Raw genomic sequence first — 18,176 nt, 5'->3', positions numbered from 1 at the left:
CGGTGTCTGCCGCGTCAGCCGCATCGACAGCAAGACACCGGCGTAGAGAAGAGCTGTGGCCGGGTGTCTGCAGTGGCATCGGCAACCCAACGATCAACTACAGTTGGAGCGGCTGCAGTGAAAGGGGGCGTGGCCGCAACACAAGGAGGCCCACACCACATGAAGGAGAGCTTGCTCCGAGGAGCGGGCAATGTAGGAGAGGTGCCAAGGGGACCACCAAACAGCTGAGGTGGCCCTGATTACCAGCAGCATCGTCCTCGGCACTGTAGAGGTGCAGGGGCCGCCAAACAGCTGAGGTGGCTTCCAAATGAGGCGGGCCCATCACCACCTGGGCCCATGATCAAAATAAGATAAGGAAAAAAAATAATGCAAATGTAACGTGAGGCCCCCGCAGCCCGAAAAGAACAAATGAGGTGGGCGTGGTCTAAGTAACCCAGGCCCGTGGCGGTGAAAAGAGGAAGGAAAAGAATAAGAAACGGGTGAACCGCTATGCGGTGAAGGAAAGGCTGAGCCTTTCAGGATGATCAGTGAAGGCTGGCAACCCCGGAAGGTGGCGGGTGGCCTGGTATCGCCCTCCATGGTCACAAAAACAGGCAGTGAGGCCCGCAAGGCCTCAAATCAATGGGGCGTTGCCCATCAGGTCGGGGGGCCATCCAGAGTGGTGGAAAAGGAAATATGTAAGAACGGAAGAGTGAGGCCTGCATCGCCCAAAGAAAGGGGCAAGGCCCACCAAGTCCTCGGGCTGGTGCCACAGTGAAAAGGTGAAAAGAACAAGTAACAAATAAAAGAAGGGGGACGTGGCGCATGATTGCCGGGCCACAGCCGATGCAAGTGGCCCTCCCAACATCCTGGGCTGCATCGGTGGGTGCAAGGGAAGCACATGCTCCCTGTCAGAGCACTCCCAAGCAAGGAGAGAAAAGGGAAACTACAGGCAAATGGCCGCAACATCCTGGGCTGTTTGAAAAGGGCCCCAACATACAGGCCTGGGTGCACGTGGCCCTACTACCACCCTGGGCCCAATGGATTTCAGGAACTTGTTTGTGGAGGAGTGCCAGCGTAGGGACAAAGGCCCTGCAAGACACTGGGCCTGATGAAGGTGTGCTGGCTGCCGGCTACAGGAAGGAATGAAGAAGGGTTGCAGCTCTCGCAAGTGCTTGTGCGCCCTCTGCCATCAACAGGGTCCAGCAGCTCCCCAGGATGAAGAGTGAAGGGAAGAAAGTAGCTCATCGTCCTGCCATCGACCCAGCACCCTCCCAGGGTTCCCCCTATCAGTGATAGACTAAGCCGAGGTGGCAATTGGTACTCCCAGGTGTGGCTTTGCCAGTCCTGAACTTTCGTCTTCCCACCAGCATCCGGCCTCAGGTTGTCCCGCTGTCTACAGACTAGGCCGAGGTGGCCCCTTGTATCCCCAGGTGCGGCTTTACCGGCTCTGAACACCAAACTGTCCTCAAGAGGTGTCAAAGGAAGTTGGACTGGTACCCCGTGGACCTGAACTGGCCAGGCCAATATATTGTGTGAAGCAGCTTTATGGTGGTTGTGGTGAGGGGTACCAGCTAGGAGCGATGGTGTTGTATCAGTGGTGCAAGAACCACTCACCAAGGTTAATAAAGGGTATGTGTGCAGGTGGAGGTTCTAACGTTTCACCTGTTTGCTCACCAGCCCGGACTGTCACCCCGGGGCGAGCTGGGTCCCTAAGTGGGTGAAGGCTTGTGGAATCTACTGTTCTAGTGTTAGTGAGTGTATTATGCTGTGGTTTTGAATTTGTTTTGTTGTTATGAAAAAGGATGAGTGTTGCACGTCACCCCTCCTGGGGAGCATGGTAGCTCTCAGGAACTGCATCAGGGTCACATGGTGCTAACCATGTGACCTGGTTAATAAAAGATTCAAGCCGCTTCCGGCTCGTCAGTCGATCAGAAGCTGACACTGGTGCCGTTCTTCCAGGCACCATGCTGGTGCCACACCGCGTGGAGGAGGCACAAGGACAGGGCCCTGCACGAGGACAGTGCCCCTGCTGGGCAACACTGTCCCCCTTGACTGCACAGGCCATGTGATCATGGCTGAATGTGCAGCCACGGCCTGTGTGCCCTCACAGCCGGGGCTGCGGTGAGATGGTGCACCCAGCCCAGGAGCGGGCCACAACAAATATCACACCAAAACCCTGACACACCCATAAAAATCGCAACACACGGCACATACACACCCTCCAACTCAAGAACATGGCTGCCAAAACACCCATTCAACTTAACTGACAGCAGCACTTACATTGCACACCAAATATGGTGTGACAGGGACTGTTTCTAGGCCCTGTCAAGGGAGAGAGAGGGGAACCCGATCCCTAATCCCCTGGAGGGTACACGGGTGCCTGGTTGTAGGCCGCCTTTCAGCCAGTCCTTACCTGCTTGGGGTACAGCAGAGCCAGAGCCACAATGGGGCACAGAGGAGAAGGAGAGGCTGTGGGAGGCAGCCCGGCATGGCAACCAGCGGGACACCTTTCGGTGTCTGTGGTCTGGCAGTGTGAGAGAGAGCGGTCGTGGACGCTTGCACAGACATCCTGGAGAGCGGCCCTCCCCGTGGACCTCTGGTTGGGAGAGATCACGTGGCGGTGGAGCCGCATCCAGATTCAGGACTCCAGAATCACTAACACACCATGAATGTTTTTATTACTGACAATGGGAGGGATCTTTTGACAGTTGTGCACTGGCAGAAGCGGCCATTAGGAGAGCTTGCAAATTCTTACCGCTCTTGCTTGCACCCACGGTGCGGCTTGCTAGCCGGTTTTTGTCTGGCTTCACTTTGCTTCCCTTCACTGTTGTGGTGCTGAACTTCTCCTGTCGGGAGGTTGAGGTCTCCTTTTCCTCTGCCTGAGGGCATTACAGTCGGGAGTTGCTCCCTTGTTACAGGGGCTGACCAGTGTCTTTCTCTGGGATGTAGCTGTGTGGAGATGAGGAGACGCTGAAATGCTGAAAGTCAAAAAGAAGATCTCAGTTGATACGAAGGTATCTAGAGGTTGTTGGTGGTTTAGGATGTTGGCAGGGATATCAGACTGTTAGTCTGTGTTAGCTCAGGCAGGTGGCACATCGCTCAGGCACGTGGCATGTGGCATCTGTCTTTAGAGTACACATTTGTAGTGACTTGATGCATTTTGTTATATTGTGCAATTTTGACTATCGAGTTTTAGCCTATGACAAGTGGCTTGTTCGATGTGAGATTATTTCAATTTAGCACATGCCTGATAAAACAAAAAAAATCCCTTACAACACCCCAGAATCTGAAAGTAACAGCTGTACAAAAGACGGAGGCTAAATCTTCTATCTGTTTTTATTGGGTCCAATAAGCAGGCCCCCCTCAGAAAGATCAAAGTTGTGGGGAATCTAAAACTGATTTATTAGATCCTGTTAGAAGGAATCGGCTGTCAGAGGCTCTAGCTCTACGTACTAGGTGTAAACAGCGTCTGAAAGCCCAGAAAAGTGGATATAACGAGGCTGTTGGGCACAGTGCCCTAGAAAAGCTGACACTGATTAAACAGAGTGGACTTCAAGTCACCAGTGATGGATCCAGCCCACGTAAGTGATGTTCAGCACCTGTTTCTGAAACTCCTGTATGTTTTGCTTCTCGCCTTGGTGGTGAATCGGACATGCAGGGGAAGTTACATTGGACTATAGATGAGTCATCGTCAGGAGCATGAGCAGATCCTCTGGTGGACTCGCTGACAATTGGGAGTTGCCTACTGCTAGCATCAATCCAGGTGGAACCAGATAGGGAGCTGGAGGAGATAGACAGTTGGTTTGCCTTAAAAGAAGGCATTGCTGAGAAGTTGCATCAGTCAAGTAATTTTCAAGAACATTTTCTCTGGCTTGAGTTGGTGGAAGAGGGGCGGGAACAAAGTTCCTCAAGGGACGGTGAACAAGTCTTGTCAAATTGACCTAATAGAAGTTGGTACTAATCGTGGGGTGGAAAACAGTAAAAAGGAAGGATGTCATACCTTGTACTCAAGCCCTGTCTCTGACATCGTCAGATGTAGCAGATTCCTCAGTGGGTCCAGCTCAGTCTTGTGTATGTCCTTCTAATCCTATTAATCCTACACGAACAATGTGTATTCCAAGGAGTTTTTGCATGGGCAAAAATCACATGCCAGAGATTGCTGACAAGAACGTAAGAGGGCTCATTTTGGACAAAAGAAATAGAATGATTACTGATGTGGATAAACCTGCAAGGAATTAACCTAGGGACACACTCCGGAATACAGTTCTTTCATGGTTGCGCCAGAAGATGGAGCCTGGGGTCATACGATCTTATGACCTGAAGGTCATCCGGAGGGTTAAGGTGGACGAGTGGTGTTCCCAGAACAACAGAGACTGTACTTCCACATTACTTGAGTATTTGTGAAGACCTGTCTAGTGGAGCTTTCAGTTCAAAAATAGCTAGTGGTTGATTCTGTAAAGGATTCACAGTAACTTGATGGCTGTTTTAGTGTATGAGATTTTCTTGGGTCAGGGGTGTTGTTGTAGTTTTATTTTACCATAGGTTGCTGTTGTTTTGTTTAATGTTATTTGTTGTTTGTTTTGTATGCTTTTTCTGTTTGTATAGCGCCCGTTTGCCTACAGGCCTAATGCACTTAATAAATATTTAAATAAATAAATAAAAATAGTAGTATGCATACAAGAAGGTTACATGTGATTTTACCGAATGAAAATAACGAACAACATTTTTACATAAACATTTTTAACGAAAAAGTACAGATTCCTTTTATTTGTTGCACCCACAAGGGCTCCATTTCCCTTCGTTTATAATCCCACCCAACCACATCCCCACCCGTTTTAACCCTTTATCCCACCCCCATATATGTATTTTTTAATTCTGTATTTTTTTCATTATAAATGTTTAGATATAAATTGTGTTCGTTATTTTCTATTCGTTAACTCACTGGATACCCTACAAGAAGGCCATGATAACAGAAAGCAACAGTCCCCTAGGCACTGTGGGGTGATCCCTGCCTTGAACACGGCCAGCTGCATAGAGAAGGGGGTGTGGCTTAGGCCCCTTTTTTGAAAGCTCAGTGTTCCTTCCCCAAATCTGCCACTGGAGACACGCAAGTCTATTGGCTGGGAGAGCCATCCAAACAAGGGAGAGGGATTTAAGGAGAGCTTGGAAAACAGGAAAATGTGGGCTAGTGGGGTGAGGTCAGAGGTGGAAGGAGGATGACCAACAGACCAGTAGGAGGACAGAGAGAAATACTGCAGAGGCAGCTCGAGAGAGGGATGCTGCAGAGTGGCTGTGCATGAATGTGAGGCGAGAGTGAGGTAGTGTTAGTGATTGGTAGTGGTAGCAGAAGTGATTGGTAGTGGTAGTAGAGGAGAGGTAGCATTGGTTGTAAATGGAAGTGAGAGTAGTAGTGGAGTGGAGGTAGTGGTAGTAATGAGTGGTAGAAGTGGTGGAAGATAGTGAATGGTAGAAAGAAGGGAGAGGAACTAGTGGTAGTGATAGGGAGGGGGTGGTAATAGCTAAAGAGTATTGGTAGTAGCAGTAGGAGTAAGTCAAAGCTGTAGAAGAGGAGAGAGAGTGCTAGTAGAAGAGAAGAAGTAGTGGTGAAGGAGCAAAGTAGTAGTGGAGGAGAAAATAATAGACGGTATTGAGAGAGAGGAGAGGAGTTGTAGTGGGAAGTAAGAGGAAGTTGCTTAACATTTAAGAGTGGAGGTAGGAAGGGGAGTTATCGGACGGAGGGACAGAAGATTGGTGGGGAGGAGAACCAAGGGGAACCGGTGGAGTAGAAAGGGCTAGGATTGTTTGTATGTGATTGCTAGAATGAGTCCAACAGGGGAGTGCAAGGCACAGTCCCAACTCATTTAGATCATTAAGTGGGGCAAGGAGAGGGAATAGTTGGCAAATACCAAGGGAGTTAGTCAGTCTATGCCTTAGGAAAAAACCACCTCAGCTGTGGTTGAGCTACTAGACAGTACGGTTTATTGAGCCCTAACACTAACCAGGATTAAGGATGGCTGGGCTAGGCAGGAGGTAGCACAACGGAGAAAAGAGAGATAGGGACGGCCTTAGTGTCAACTACAAAGAATGCCCCTAAATATCCAGAATGACTGTGATTCTATCCCAAATCTTCATCTATTGAACTTCTAATAAACACCCTTGAAACCTTTTAAGAGAGTCAGATTGGGCGTATTTGGTAACTCCATGTCACAATGGCAGATGTTGCAAACACTTGCTTAGTGGGCAACAAGGTGCCTCTTTTTGTCTGCAAAGTAAATATGTGCATGGACCAGCAATCCATCAATGAACACCAATTACATTTACAACCATACACCTGCTGCACGTTTACATCCACACTGCATAAGACACCCAAAACTGCACTGCTGCTTTATTTGCAACCTGAAGAAGGCCTTCCAACTGCCTATGCATTAGCACTCATGGAGGAAAGGCAACTTCACACAGACTGAGACTTATGTCCTTGTACGACCAAGCATCAGGTATAACAAAGGATGCTGCCTTCTTGGAGAGGGTCATGAAGCAGGTCACTGCCCTGAGTTGAGCAAATAACTGTTGAGGATCTGCAAAAAGATTGAATGATGAGAGGGCCTGTGTGAGGGTCAAAGCCAATCAGATTCTCACTGTCCAAGAACTCAGAGGCCGCTCCTACTTCAGTCCAAGAGGCTTACCCCCAGGAAAGAGGAAATCCAGGTCATCATGTCAGATGAGAGCATATCAGGGATACAAGGCATCAACACGACCAAGAAACATAGAGTTATGGACAATGGACAACTGTCAACACACATACACACACACACACACACACACACACACACACACATGCACATGAACACACAGACACACACACTGCTAACAAGGGGAACTGATAAGGACACTACAGGAAGAGAATGGGGTGGAGGAAACATTGTACACCTTTCAGTTGGCAAAGGTGCAAGATGAGTTGTATGTCTAAGACCTAGATGGTAGTTTCAAAGGGTCTGATGGCCCCAGCCAGTGCCCAAAGCTAATGGTAAAGTTTAGCTGGAGGGAAGAAAAAGTCTCTGGAGGATAGCTCAGGGGCAACATGCACGCCTTGGAAGCAAGACCACACGGAGCATGATAGGTTTGATTCCCGGGTCTGCACTTAGAAACCTCTGGGTATTAAGCGTGTTATAAATAACCTATCATATCATATCAAATCTCAAAGCACTGCTTATCAGTAAAAGTAGACTCTCTGTTAGGGAATGACCTTGCTGATCCTGAAAGAATCGCAGTTACATCTAAGCTGAAAGAAGTAGCTAGAGAAGAGGTGCTCAAGTCCACTGGTCTGAGGCTCCTCCTGCTAGATCATGCAAGGGACCTGAGAACCTGATAGTGCTTAGTCCAGATCCGAAGTCCACTGAAGTGCCTGCTCCTGCAGCGGAGATCCTAGTGGACACTGATGTGGCTACTGTTGCAGCATAGAGTACAGTGGTCTCAGATTTGCCTACTGCCATAGAAAAGAAACTTGAGATGAATGACCCGGTAGCTTTAGACCTCAGCGGCCTGCCATAATTGAGCGAGTTGTCCTCAGCTGGAATCCCAAGTAAGGATGACTTTTGTCAGGCACATAAAGACTGTAACTCTCTGGTAGATCTGCAAACTCAGGTAGAGAAACAGGCTCAAGGTGAGACTCCTTGATTGTTCAAGGTGCTCTGGGAGAATGGTCCCCTGTACAGTGAGCCCAAGAATTCAGAGGCATGGGGCAACTAGAGATTGATTATTCTCCAATGTCACAGGAGGTTCCTACTGAACATGGCTCATGATATTCCTTTGGCAGGTCACTTAGGAGTGACCAAGACAGCTGCCAGGTTCTCTGCCAATTTATATTGGCCTCAGATGGGTATGAAAATCAAGAAATGTGTGCACTCCTGCCACACTTGCCAAGCTTCTAGTAAGTCAGGTGGGGTGATAAAGGCCCCTTAATTCCACTATCAGTGCTTTGTTGCTTTTTGAGAGAACAGGGAAAGACATTGTTGGTCATTTGGATACCTAAACCACCTCAGGGAGCCGGTGCATTTTTGTAGTGGTAGACCACACCACACAGTACCCTGAGGCAGTCCCATGAAAGAGTATCAAAGCACCTGTGGTGGTGAAGGCTCTACTAGGGATATTCTCACATGAGGGTTTCCTCAAAGAAGTAATTTGAGATTGGGGCTCGAACTTTATATCTGCACATATGAAGGTAATAGGGGGTGGAGTGTGGAGTTACTCGTGAGTTCTCTCCTGCTTTCCATCTCCAAACTAATGGGCATGTTGAGATAATCAAAAAGACCCTGAAAGGCATAATAGGTGGCTCTAAAGAGTGCCTGAGGAAACAAATTAGATGTTCCCCTGCCATGCTTGCTGTTCCCCTACAGGGTGGTGCCACAGAACAGAGTAGGATTCAGTCCGATTGAGCTTCTGTTTGGCCATTCTGTTAGGGGTCCCCTATGTCTGTTGAGAGAAGAATAGGAGGTTAATCCCAGAAGTACATCCCATGAGACAGTGGATTATGTGCTTGGGATAAGATCCAGAATGGCCCAGTTCATGGAACAGTTGTCAGGGTTCAGAAATGGGAGGCGGGCAACTTTTGGATGATTTCTCACATTTTGGAATTGTAATAAATTATAAGTTTCATCAAACACCTAACTATCCCTACTCTGATGAGGATTTCTCTGCCTTTCAAAACTAAAGGAAAACACTGTAACACAGTTTATCTGACCCTCACAATTAAACATCAAATGCACAAAGAAATAGATGGCAATTCACAACAACATTAACAATGATATTCACAGTCTTTCTTGGTAACCTGGGTGAACTCCACTTCCCCAGGGTTCAAAGTAAATTTAGTTCCAAGGTTCAACAAAAAGAAACAAGGAAATCTGTGTTTTTGTCTCAATTCACTTTCTTGGTTCCTTCAATGTGTCAAAAGAATGTTCTATTACCCAAAGTTCAAACAGCAGAAAAGAGTCTCTTCTTGCTTGAATAATGACTTTACACTTCATCAAATAGCATCAGTGTTATTCTTGACCAAGGATGCTTTGCCACGATTTATAAATGACAAAGAAAAAACACAGTTCTTTGTTATGCTCAAATAGACACAACTCCTGGTAAAGTTAATGAAAAATAACTTCTGCTTAACACGTATTAAGTCTTTCTTGGCAGTATTTGGAATTACTGTTTATCTTTTTCAGGATGACCTCACAGCACTTCTACTTCCACGTGAACAACTCTCACCTCAGACTAACTTCAGCAAGACTTCACAATGAGGGTCTACTTGTCTGCCCCACAGTGTTCCACATCCAATTGTGCTACTGAAGTTTCAAATCTACTCACAATCAAAAGCATCACCACAGCTTCTGTACTTTGTATCTTTGTGACTTTTGACAACTTTTTTTTATAAAAGACAAGATTCACATTAGTGCACCTTAACACTTTCAAGTAAGCAAGGCAAACTTCTTCTGAAGATTCACTTTCCAGAAGGGCAGCCCCTTTGCCACCCTTGTCTGTCTGCCACAACAACCACAAAGTGCCCTTAGGATGTAATTCACTCTTTCTCCTATTGGCTTTGGCAATATAAGTTGTATCAGCTTTAAGAGAACAATCCCAATCACCCAGCTTCCCTTTCCCCAATCTTTTCTTTGCTTCTTTGCATCCTGCCAACCAGAGTAGTTTCTTTATAAATTGTGTTGTCAGTCTCTTTTGGCTTTAGGCAATGTTTGTACACTGTTGGCTTGGACAATGCTTGTATCCTGTTAGGCTTGTAACAATGCTTGCACCACACTTTGGCTTTGGGAAAGGCCTTTTCGCTCCTGGCTGTAGCAACACTTGGCTCACTCTTGGCTAATGCAATGATTGCTCTCTATTCTTAACCATAGTGTTAAATTGTTTTCAACTGTGCTATAATTGATTCAGAGATTTAATGGATTTTAAAGTCTCTATCTCCCAAGAATTAGTTGTTTATAGTTTCTGTAGTTTTGTAGTCTTATTCTTCTTCCTCATCTTCTCTTTCGCCTTCATCTCCTAGCATATAACCAATATCCATAGGTTCATCTTTCCTATTGGAGGGACAGTGTCGTGCCAATTGTCTAGCATGCTCACAGGAAAAACATAATATTGAGGACGGTCTCCGACTTAGAGATATCTCTGACTTGGGTTCATCTTTTCCTTTTACCCCATGAATCCTTTTATCTCCAGTTACATTGTCTTTAAATATTGGTCTGGAGAAATTCCCCTGACTTTTTTTCCCCCATGGGAAGAATGATGTATATCTTAAGGTTCTTTCCTAACTTCTTTGCTTCTTAGCTTTTATGTAAATTTCATACATGTTTACTCACTTGCAAAAAATGTTGGGCTGTTTCAACGACCAGGGATAGATTAGGTTTATTAATCTACAAAATACCTTTTTGTAAGAAAGGGGCTACCGAATTAATAAAGTGTTCTATAGTTAAAGTGTAACGCTCACCTGATTCCCGTAGAGGCGCCGGTCTTGACTGGGCGTATACCGCATCTTCAAAGGTGATGTGTAACACACAGCTGGCTCTTTGGGCTGGACCTCTGTGCACTGTATGTCTGGCTCGAAGGGTAAGATGTCTTAGGTAAGTGAACGCCGTGCTCTCCATCTGCCTCGAGGCAGGGTGCTGTAACCAGTTTCTTCACTGGATAAGGGGAGCAGGCCTCTTGACTTCAGAGGACTGCTGTCCGTCGTTTACTGCACGAACGGTAAGTTTCGAGTAATTCTAATGTCTTTAAAGTCTTTAGTAATGATGTCTCTTGATTTGCAGGGTTCCGGCGATGGCGGATGGCGGGCTGAAGTGAGTTGAAGATGGAGCCCGTGTGATGAATAGAAGCGCCTGGAAGCACGTAAGTAAGCGCTTGTTGCCTGCTTCACGATGCGCTCTAACTGTCTTTTTATTTTGCAGGTACAAGTTCGGGGCGGCTGCAGAGTGCCGGAATACCCACTGGGTTAGATGTGGAAAGGAGTAATGGCACGTGAGTATTAAAGTTCCCCAATGTCTTTAAACGCACCTTGTTTTGTCTTTCAGATGCGGGATGCAGCGCCGAAGGCCTCCGGAGCTTGCGAAGAGTTGGTAAGCTTTTGTCTTTCAGATGCCGGAATGCAGTGTGAAGACCTCCGGAGCGCACGAAGAGTAGGTAAGCCTTTGTCTTTCAGATGCCGGAATGCAGCGCGAGGCGTTGGTGACAGCCGATGGACCAGGTAAGTGAAGAGCTGTCACTGAAGACCGTAATGCTAACCTGTTCTTTCTTGTCTTTATAGGCGTTGATGAAGACTGGATTCAGAATGGTAAGCCTTTTTCCTTAGGCCCAGGATCAGATGCAGAAGACACAATGAGCGTTCTGCTGCTGAGGATGCAGAATAATGCAAAGCAAGATTCATCCATCGGGTGTGGTTTAAATAGCCTCCTGTAGTGCTTAGGTGTCTCCTTCCACAGCCACGCCTAAGAAAAGAGTTCCTGCTTTCCAGAAGAGTTCCAGTGTTCTGAATCTAGGGAGTGGCTCCTGCCCCACCCAACAGGAAAAGTAGTTCCAAACAGAAGAGGATCAGAGACTCAACTGGCAGGCAAGTAAGCAGCATGGTCTGCTGCAGGTAAGTCCACCCAAGCATTATGAGCCCGGCGCTTCCAGCGCTGGGACTGGGCATATTTATGAGCCTGGTGCCACTGGCGCCAGGACTGGGTCCAAAAGGTCCCAATTGGGACTGGTTGGCACTCGGAACCTGGGTTATGGATCTGCTTCCAAGGGAGTTGGGAAAACCCTGACCTTTTGGAAGCAGAGATCATGACATAAAGTTTCCAATACATCTTCAAGTGTTTTCTTTCCTATCCATACAGACAATGAGTTTTGAATTCTAGCATCTAATTCTATAGGAGTTTCATCTCGGTTTAATTTGATGTTCTAAAGCTTCTGCTTATAAACGTTTTCTGTCTGACCTACCTTTTTTAATAACCCTTCTATAACTTCAGTGAAGGGTGTTACACCTTCTGGATTGAGAAGATGGTAAGAATTTGAGATTTCACACCTTAAAAGCATAACTAAATAACAGGTTTTTAATTCAGGGCTCCAGGTTAACTGATGGGCTAGTCTTTCAAAGTTGAGAACAAAAATTCCCAAGTCTTCCTCTTCCTTATACAGTTGTAAAATTCCCTGTGGGATTACTTGTCTATGTGTAGAGGTGATTATTCTGTTTAATCCTTCTTGGAACCTAGCTTCTGCCTGGATTTGATGTTCTGTTAATCTTCTCAAAAGATCATCTAACGTAGTCATTCTAACCCCATTGGATTGATTTTGTTCGTCAGTATCAAAGTCCCCTTCTAAATCTTCTGAGGAAGGGGTAAAATAGGTGTTGCAACTTCAATCTCCCCTATTCATCTGAAAACTCTGCCCCACAGATATTAATTTCAAGTGGGGTAGGTGAGAAGAAAAAACAAGTTTTTTGTTTAGGTACCAGTATTAAAGTTAACTTACTATAGGATTTGAAATGATAATCTGATACAAGTTTATTTTAGACAAAGGTCTCTGGCAAGAGAAACAAGGGGCTTGTAACAATGCTTGCGCCACACTTTGGCTTTGGGAAAGGCTTGTTTCACTCCTGGCTGAAGCAACACTTAGTTCACTCTTGGTTTAGGCAATGTTTGCTCTCTATACTTTGTAACGTTACTGTTCAGTCACTTAACTTTAGTGTTAAATTGTTTTCAACTGCGCTACAATTGATTCAGAAATTACTCTTCCTCTCAGAATCATTTTTGGGCACACACGACCATCTTCATCTGTTTTCAACACGTTTAATGTTCAATTAAAGGGTTTTACTGCGGTTTCCTTTTAATGGGAGTGAAAGGAAAACTGTTTGCTTGCACGCGGGTGCTACGTTTCACGCTTCCTATTGTCTGACAATCAACAATCAGTTTCACATCGCTTTTACTCATACCCAAGTGATTCTTTTGGGATACAGTTGCCTGCCATTGTTCGCATAGGGGATCAGAACGCTTGGTAACATTCACCAGCTTCTGTATGCCTCCCTTCGCGTGCTGCAGGGTTTCTACAACTTCTGGATTCTTTTTGGACCCACATGCTTCCTCAATGAAGGTATCTTTGGTCCGGCCCAGTAATTAAGGAGCCCCTCTCGTTCCTGAGACTCTCTGCTTCACAACACCTTTTTGCCACGGTCTCCGTCACGCTTCCTGCAGAGCGATCTCTGCAATTCGGTTCACATGGGGAAAAGCAGTTTTCCTTCACACCTTGCAGTGCACAACCAGTGCACTTCAGAGTTTTGGGAAACAGGAATCTCTCAGGACAGGCACTAGAAATCTGCTTCATCAAAGTCCCGGCGTGTGCTTTTTCCTTCTGTTACTACTGCTGCTGCATGCACGCCAGCCACAGCTCCATTTAATGACTTGCACCTGAGTGGGCCTGTTAAGTTTCTCTGCCTCCCTCAGGTGTGGGTGATTAGGCTTAAAAGGCTGACTACTACTGCAACATTTCCCTTCAGCCCTCTTCCTCATCCCAGTACTTTGAGTATAGAGGAAGGCACTTTATTTCAGTCACTATTTATAGATTCCCTTTCACTGTACCTTTGGGAGTAAGGGGGATTTTTATCCTTAGAGGTCTTCAATTGTATTACCTTCCTTGGGGTTTTTAAAGATCTTATACCAGCTTTGCCCACATCCGCGGGTATAATATGTGGTTCATATACATTATAATGACACTAGGCCATTACATGCTTTGGCACCTTTAAAAAGGTTCTTCCCTTTTAAGGGTAAATACTGAGTCTCACCCCATGAAATATCCTCACTACTTGGGAGGAGACTTTAGGTAGGGTTTCAGTGAGGGATCCATAGGACTCATCACACAGTCTACTTAGAGTCTGAAGGGTAGACAGAAATTGATGAAACACTGGCATGACCGTAAAGCGACCGGTGACAGAATACACTCCATGACAGTTGGTCTGCATAGTAGAACCTGTCAAACCCAGTGCACTTCAGGACAAGTGGACTGATTGCCTTTGTGGATAAGGAAACGATTAGTGAAGTTAACTACCTCATGGATACAAAGGCTCATAGGCAGACACATATGTTTTTTCATGTCAACTCATCAAAATCAAATTACAGCAGGATGACTTGATTTTGACTCTGGTGACTGATGGTGAGTCTGGAGAGTAGACTTAACCCCTCCTAGATACTGAAGCTACAAATGGGTCTATAGAAGGGGTCAAAATCTCCTGTCACCTGACAGACAAGCGATTGCAAGGCTGCCAGTGACTGCTGGGCCAGTTTAAGGGTCCATTCTCACTGAAACCCAGGTCACATAGACAAGTGTGTCCATGATAGGGGCACAGGAGACACCAAGCTGGTGAGAATCATAATTTACTATCAAGGAGGAATTCTATATTGCGCTGTCCCATATTCCATGGACTAGCTATGCATTGCTGGTTCCTAAATTGTCCAGTAACAGAACAGATGAAGTTTGCTTTTCTGTGTACTGGAGAGAGCTCATATCTGGGACCAAGACATACCTCCTACAGGAGAGCTCAGTAATAGGTTAGGCACTTGCAAGTACAAAAGTACATGTGACCTCACAGCCAGGCACTTGCAGCGTGACCTGAATGACAATGCAAATGAGAGGTTGTCATTTTACATACCAGAGAGGCACTATCACTTCATAGGTTGGTAAACTGGGTGCCTTCTAGCTTAGACAAATTCAGCATTGCCTATTTATATAATGTTGCAGTCCTCAGCCACTCCTGGGAAGACCATTTATCCCATCTGAGGCAGGTGCAACAAGCTATGTAGAATGCTGGTTTGACAATCAAGACTTCAAATGTCCAGAGAGTGCAGGGTACTGTGACTTACCTAGTATTCCAAATGAGAGGTGGTAAGAAACAGCCTTGGGAGTCAAAAGTGCAAGTGGACAAGGTTGGGAATACCCTACCACTCAGACCCAGGTGAGTGTTTCGTGCCCTCGCTGGGTATTACTGGTCTTTTATCCAGGGTATCAAAGCATTGAGCTTGCCTTGATTTATTTTAAATCTAAGAAAATCCCAAAGATAGTTACTTGGACACCTGCTTGCCAAACACCTTTTAGGAACCTAAAAGATGGTTTTGAAGCCACTTAAAGCACTCAGGGCTGTCTTTGACACTCACATCGTTTTGATCCATCTTCACGCTGACTCGACCCAGTGGAAGCCATTAACTCACCCGCTTCGAATGCTAATTTAACCCACTGGAAGCAGTAATCTTGACCTATTCCAAGGCTGACAAGACTTGGTGGAAACAATTGACTCGACCCTTCTCAATGCTGTCTCAAACAGCAGAAGAGCACCAAAAAGTCTTGAGACTTTTGAGAGCCAAGAAAAAAAACTTAAAGGTATTTGAAGTGATTCTGTCCACCTGGCCTTAAAGGGGGACAGTGATATTCACGAGCCCCCTACTTACCATTTTAAAGACATTGTTCATTGAACAGTTTCATGTTCAATGAACAAAGCATCAGCACAACGCATTTTGAAATTCATAGTTCACTATCATATAGTTGAAAATGATCAATGTATGGCCATAATTAGCACTTGAGATTTTGACTACAAGTCTAATGCCTGCACGTTCAATGTCTATACATATATGGCAAAGTGGAGCCTGCTACATACTTAACACCCTTTTCTACTACCTTCTATCTGGCTACAAATTGCCAAGCATTCCAAATCATTCATCTTGGACCCTAATTTCTGCGTGCCTGCTCTTCCTCAGTGGCCTCTCAATTCAAGGTACAAACCTATGCAACCACATATACAGCATCTCCATTTTTGAACCATTGCCCCAGGTTTGCCCTTGCATTCTTCCTCCCAATTCTTCAAATCACTTTAGCCACCATGGTCTTAGACCTATAGTGGACAAACCTCTCTGTGAAGGACTACCCTGACGCCACTCCAACATCTGTGTCAACTTCTCACTCGCTCCCTCTATGTTGTCTTATGATGTCTTCACCCTCAACCCATGTCACTTTTCAGCAACACTTGAGTCTACTATAGCAGTTAAGAATTTAGGCGAAGGTGTGAGTTGTCACCCTCGCTAAAGTAATTAACTGGTACCCGTAGGCAACACATGTAAGCCATCCATTTCACAGAACAATAATGCTTTCACCTGAGGACATTAGAGCAGCATGCATTGGCACATGTGGAATAGGCATGCACCAGTGACATGTGGACACCATGAACCAGGCATAACAGATGATGGAGGATGTATACTTCCACCACTGGACTATTCAGAAAGATGTGCATGGCCCATGGCCATCACTCTGCACTGAACACATACCATTCATATCATGTTGCTTTGTCCTCAACACTGCTTCCTTCCATCCTGGCAGCTGCCAAGCATGTTACATGCACACAGGAACTAAATTACAGGATCTCAATGATGATTCTACACACCACACACAAGTCACCACGCCACATACATAATCCTTAAAGATAGCATAGTGAAGAAAGAAGCACCCTCACACGTTAGCAGTATACATCACACATACATTTCTTGGCTGCAAGTCACCAGAACTCTACCAGTTAGTCACCCTGTCACTGTAGACAGCCAACACATGACCTAATTATCACACTGGCCCTCATTACGACCCAGGCGGTAAGGGGTTTACGCCGGCGTAAACTTCGCCGACCCTTACCGCCTGAGTACGAGTTCCCTTAGCGCCATGGCGGATATAACACCTGCTTTTAGCAGGTGTTAAAATCCATGGCGCTAAGGGACCTTGTTGTTAATTACGCCACCGTAATTTACGGTGGCGTAATTAACGCCTTCCCCACTCCCATTATGCCCTGTGGGGCAAAAATGGGAATGGGGAAGGGTAAATGGGGATTGGGGACTTACCGCCCCGCCAAGGTCGGAATGGGGCGGTAAGTCCGCCAACCACCATGGCGGAGTTGGCAGCTTAGCGCCATGGACCATGGTGCTAATAGCACCATGGTTCTCCGCCAAGGTCGTAATGAGGGCCACTATCATGGCCACTGTATGCTGTAGGCCACACCTACCACCACCGTATGTGCTGACTCACAGTAAAGAAAGATAGACACTCAGGTGATAGGGAGGACATTTACAGTGACTAATGCACACACGTTTCCATCCTGTAGGCTAACAGAGGTTTGCTTGCTATGGGTATTCATGACACAAATGTGTGCATGTTATTCGGTGCACAGTATTACCATTAGCATAGACATAACAAACAGTCTTCTGTCCACCTGTGGGTGCACAGAAGCCCCTTTTCTATCTCCGTGCTTAAATCTATATCAATCAGAAAGCTACAAACTCTATATCAATAAAGCAGTTGTATTTACCCAGTGGACATATTTAGTTGCAGACTGGATGCCTTAAAAATACACCACTTCACCACAGTGACCTGTATCTTTGGCAAATTACCCCTGAGGTTTTCTTTTATGTCACCTCCCTAGAGGATGGTAGGAAGGGAGTACAAATATGCTGAGTTGAACATGCCCTGATGTATCAAAACTTGTTTGACAGCACAGTACTTCACCCTTGCTGAATTGTTGTGCGCATTGGTTGAAGTGACACAATTCTCCATCAGCTTGCCCATGAGGCACACGATGGTGTGTCCGACATACATGAACAGATCTCACCCCCACTTCAATCCCTCCCCAACCCACTAATGAAAAACCCATTTGCTCACCTCATGCATACCTGTCATTGCAATGTCTAATGTTGTTAGGAATATCGGTGCACCGCTGGAGTTTACTGGATTTCCCTATGGCTCATGCAGCTCCCACTGGCTTTTCCGTTGACTCTCCACCTGGCCATTCATTGCATTCCCCAGCCACATGATAACCTCTGTGCTCTACTTGATGTGTTTGTCCACATGGAACTGATACACATGGTTGACACAAAAATCAAGCCTGCATGTGCACATTTGGTTAAAGCTTCACATCTGCCCCTTTCTCATTATGCAACACACAGGCCTTCCTTCCATCCAAAGCATTGTCAGTCCAATGTGCAGCCATTACACACATGAAACAAAACACACGAGTGAGGTCATCGCTAGACAGTTATACGTTTTCTCCCAGGCTAAACATCCCTCACCGAAGAACTCGATTGTACTTGCCTGTTCGTGCCTATCCTTAGGTCTCGCTGGTGTGCCACCTATCTGAAAGGAGGGAC

Source organism: Ambystoma mexicanum, chromosome 5q, assembly GCF_040938575.1.
Source record: "Ambystoma mexicanum isolate Mex_15411 chromosome 5q, UKY_AmexF1_1, whole genome shotgun sequence".
Lineage (NCBI taxonomy): Eukaryota > Metazoa > Chordata > Amphibia > Caudata > Ambystomatidae > Ambystoma > Ambystoma mexicanum.
This window is presented reverse-complemented; position numbering follows the sequence as displayed.